The sequence below is a fragment of the Schistocerca cancellata genome, chromosome 1 (genome assembly GCF_023864275.1).
Source record: "Schistocerca cancellata isolate TAMUIC-IGC-003103 chromosome 1, iqSchCanc2.1, whole genome shotgun sequence".
NCBI lineage: Eukaryota > Metazoa > Arthropoda > Insecta > Orthoptera > Acrididae > Schistocerca > Schistocerca cancellata.
In genome coordinates, this window is record NC_064626.1 from 805,463,822 (window position 1) to 805,468,934 (window position 5,113).

Here is a 5,113-nt window from a genome sequence, read left to right on the forward strand (position 1 = left end):
AAGGACATTTTGATTATTAATCGAAGGCACTCCCTCCCCCCCCCCCCCCCACCCCCCCCCCCACCCAACCACAGGTTGTTGTATTTTTGTAACAAACAAATTATAGGATGTGCCATTATCACATACCTCTTCCAGTCTCCACAAATCCCAAAGATCCATACCAGAACTGCTTTTCGTAACAGAGTGCCACACAGGTGACCAGACTGGGTGACATTTAGCTATTTGGGCTACTAATGATAAAATTTTGAGTAACTTTATTTTTAATAAATGTAACTATGCCATTTGGGTGATATTTTTGTTGTTCAATGCAATTTTTGGGTGACACCGGCAAATTGAAGTGTATTTTTGTGCACTGACTTTAGTTTAATGTTATTTGTAATGATGTTTACCACTATGCTGCCTCATGAAATACTGAAATATTTCAACCCAAAAGTTCTACCAGTCTCCTAATTATGACTCCAGTGCTAACTTTAAACTGCAACACTCAAGGAATTAGGCTATTATAGCAGGGCATACATATTTTTAATCTACCATAATGCTAGCAGATGAATCACAATTGGTTTTCCTCTTCTTTCTTGTCATGAACTTATGCATAATTAGAAACTATCATAACAGCACACAGCACGAAAACAATAAATTGCAGCGCTTACATTAAATTCAACAGCAAGTAAGAACTAAACTGATCAACAAAACAATAACTGACCTCAAGCAAGGCCAACAATGTACAGTAGTTTATCTTGCTAAAGTAGGGTTGAGCGATAGCTGATGGGGCTATTGATATATCAACAGTTTAAATGTATTGACGGTCTTGCTGACTTATCAACAGTGCATACCCCTTTCTCATTATATGACTGAAAATTAAAATATCTTTTTTCAGTTTCGCTGCATGGCAATAGGTCACTTGTAATTTCATTGGGGGAGGGGGGGGGGGTCCAGACACCTACATACTCTAAACTCAGCTAGCTGATCCGGCAGCTTCCAGTCGATAATCAAATACCTTCATGTTGAAGAGAGTCTAACATCTTGAGGTAGGAAGTAAGGGCTGATCCATAAACCATACTGCCATAAAGTAACTGTGGGCTGACAAATGCCCTGTAAAACTGCAAGAAGAGGGACCTGCCAGCTCCCCACATTTTCTGCAGATTTGAAGCCCTTTGTCCACAGGTCTTTGAGGTGTGGTAGCCAAGTTAATTTAGAATCAAGCAGTAGGGCCAAAAAGTGCACATTGTCCTTAAATGAAAATATTGTCTCCCACTGTGAGGTCTGGTTGCTTAAACTTCAACAAGCACAGTTAAAACTGATACATGTAGTCTTCTCTAATGAAAACCTAAAACAAGTTTTACTGGCCCAAGCCTCCAGCCTCCTGGTGGTCAACTGTAATTACCTCATTGTCATTGTAAGATCTGAGACAGAGTAGAAGACTGCAAAGTCATCCACAAACAATGAGCATTTAATAGGACTACCACCTGTGGAGTTGGTGTTACTGATAGTGACTGCAAACAATGTGACAGTGAGTACACTTCCTTTGGGAACCCCGCTCTCCTTAACACAGCAATCAGACAAGGGATCATCAGTGCAACATTGAAAGCACTGAAAAGATTGGATAAGAAGCAACAGATGTCCAGGTGGACCCCATCCATGAAGAATATTGTACCTCCAAGTGATTTTGTACAGTTATTCACGGTAAAAAGACGCAGCACCTGAAACTGCATTGGGAGCAGCACAGATGACCTCTGCATTCAAGGAGACAGACGAGGCTGTGGTTGACCATGTGTTCTGGAACACTTGTCTCCAGCTGTGGATAGAGCTGATTCCAGTTCTAAGACTGCATACCTCCTCATTACATAAAATGTAGCAGAGCCTCCTCATCTCCACAGTCCTATGAAACACCTGGAATACTCTGGTTTGTCTCAATGACACAGTGATGGTAAAAAAAATGATCAGTGCAAAGTTGAGCCATGTCTTTTGGGTGTGTCTACAAAACCCTATTTCTCAACAAGGCCGTAAGGGATGTAAGCTGCCTTTGCCTGGAATTCATCTTACTGAGTCTCAAACTAGAGCAGTGGAAATGATCCGCTTAATGGAATTCACAAATTCCTTCCAGGAGTTCCTCTTATTTCAAAAGGCAGATATTCTCTGAATGGATGAGACACTCGGTAATTCGACCCCTGGAGCAAGTGGTAGCCAAGCCACCCAGTACATTGTGTGCATTGAAATCCCCCACAAGGAGGAATGGGCAGAGAAGTGCCCAGAAGAGTTCTGTCAGTGTACCTGCATCCAACAGATCAAGAGGCCAAAGATATGGAGAACACACTGTGATTTTAACTGTTGTGAGAACTTCCACTGCAACTGCTTGTATGGCCCTGGCACAAGGACAGGAGAGGAATGGCTCTGACATCGACAAACAATGCACACACTGCGCTTAGTCCTGTCTTCATAGACATAAATGCTTCTTGTAGTGGTGGTAGCCCCTTAATGCATGTGTATCAATGACTTTAAAAGGAGTTTCTTGTAAGAGATGCCGAATTGTCTCTGCTGGGCGGGGAGCTATATTTATTCCAAATATGACTGGAAATCACTTAAGTTCCATGCAACACAGAAGTCCCTATGGGAGCCATTGATTAGCAGTGATTGTCCTTGTCCTCCTTCCTCGGTGGAGGTAATTTATCCGAGAGGTCAGGGGGGAACATTAGACGGTGCCCGGGCTCGAGAGGTCAGGGGGGAACATTAGACGGCGCCCGGCTCTCTGGTTCCTCCACATGGATCTCAATATTCTCAACAGTAAAATAACCAACAGAAAGGGAGAAGGCTCATCAGTTGCCACTTTCTTTGACTTGGAACAACTTTCTGTGTACTGTTTTTCCTAACTTATGTGAACAGTTGCTCACATTGGTAAAGGGGATGGCATAGTGGTCTTCTGACGGTGTACAGCTGTATGTGGTTTGAAGTTCCAGGTCTGTTGCTAACAGCTTCTGAAAGATTTCGGGTTCATATGAAGTGTGGCATAACCCTCAGAGTCACTGATGCGCACAAACCATCCCACCCAGCACTAACTGTATAGTGGAGGAGGAGGAGGAGATTAGTGTTTAACATCCCGTCGACAACGAGGTCATTAGAGACGGAGCGAAAGCTCGGGTGAGTGAAGGATGGGGAATGAAATCGGCCGTGCCCTTTCAAAGGAACCATCCCGGCATTTGCCTGAAGCGATTTAGGGAAATCACGGAAAACCTAAATCAGGATGGCCGGAGACGGGATTGAACCGTCGTCCTCCCGAATGCGAGTCCAGTGTGCTAACCACTGCGCCACCTCGCTCGGTGTGTATAGTGGGGGGGGGGGGAAGGTTAGTTGATAAACAATATGTGTGGTTCAACAAGTTGCTCTGTCTTGGATACTGTAGGAGTTACCAGTGGTGGGGGTGGATAGGTGGTAGTGTGGCGGGGGGGGGGGGGGGGGGTTTGAATTGGGCAGGCTTTACAGTGGAAACTATTGCTACTGCACAGGTAGGAACCATCATGTATGGACAGTGGTTTGGCGATGTCATTTTGTTCAACTAGGATGTTACCAGAGGTTGGAAAATCGATGGAAGGCAGCAGTGGGTGGTGTGGGGAGGATGTCAGAGAGAGAGAGAGAGAGAGATGGGGGGAGGGGGTGCTCTCATTTCTGGGCCCAGATTCAGAAAGTCATAGGCTTCTTGGAATAATGTGTTGAGTCATTCATGGCCTGGGTGACAAGGGAGTTGATTCCGAGTGTTTTTGAAAAGGGAGAACACTGCCTGAGAGACTTGTTTGCCAACAACATCTGTGGGAGAGTTGCAAAAGAGGATAGCCTCAGAGAAGTGGTTAGTGTTGGGAGAGATGACGGAGCAAATATATCTGCCCCAACAACTGTGCTGTAAGGAAGGGAGTGTTCGATATGGAAGAGATGGCAGCTATCGATGTGTAGGTATGCTTATTGGTTGATTTTAAATCGACTGAGGTTCAGATGTGGTTTTCAGTGACGTGGAGGTAAATGTCCAGGATATGGAAAATGACCAGGTAAATTTGAGTTGGGAAAAGTAGTTCAGTTGTGGCAGGAAGTGGAGAAGTTGTCCTTCACCATGAATCTTGAGGAAAAAAATGCCTTTGACGACTCTGCTACCATGCCAGTGGGACCAGCTCTAGTTCTTCTGTGTCAGACAATTCTTTCTACATGGCTTAACATTATCTTTATGGAAACTTCTAAAATTAATGTTGTGTTATTTTATAGTTAAATTAGTATTGTAATACAACAATATTTTATAATGTTATGTCATTTCATTGAACTGCACATACATTCTTGCCATCTATTTACATCACAGAGACTTCCTTCCATTGGATCCATGGAATACAACTAATAAAATATACAGGATGTTTCAAATAGAATATACATATTTCAAATGCATGTATTTATTAAAGTGTGAGTCGTACAACTATGAAACTTGGGATACATATTTTGAATCTCTCAAGTTTAGATTATAGACATTCAATATGTCCTCCACCAGTAAGACAATCAATATTACATTGATACCTGAATTCCTCCCGTACTCAGATAAACATGTCCATCGTCACTGATGTTAAGGCTGTATGGATCAAGTTCTTCAACTCTTCTGGATTATGTGGTTGTGATGGTGTAGAAATGTTCTTAATGAAACCTCACAGTAATAAGTTGCAGGGTGTCAAATTTGGTGACCACGGAGGCCAGCTAAGTGCTACGTCGCTGGCTTTTTGACAACCAATCCAACAGCTTGATAGAGGTTCATTCAGATATTCACACACTTGGTGACTTCAGTGGTGAGATGGGGGGGGGGGGGGGGGATTTCCCAATATTGTGGAAACATTAAGTTGTCCTCGTTCAGCCTCAGAAACAACCAGTTTTGCACCATAGCAAGATACTGCTGACTATTAACTGTGCTTCCATCTAAGAAGAATAGGCTGTAAACAAATGAGTGGGTTATCGCACAAAACACATTGACTTTGGGTGAATTTTGTACATGTTCACTGTGTGCATGCGAGTTCTGTAGGCTCCAAATTCAAACATCATATTTGTTTACTTTTCTACTAAAGTGGATAGTTGCCTCATCACTGAACACAGTGGA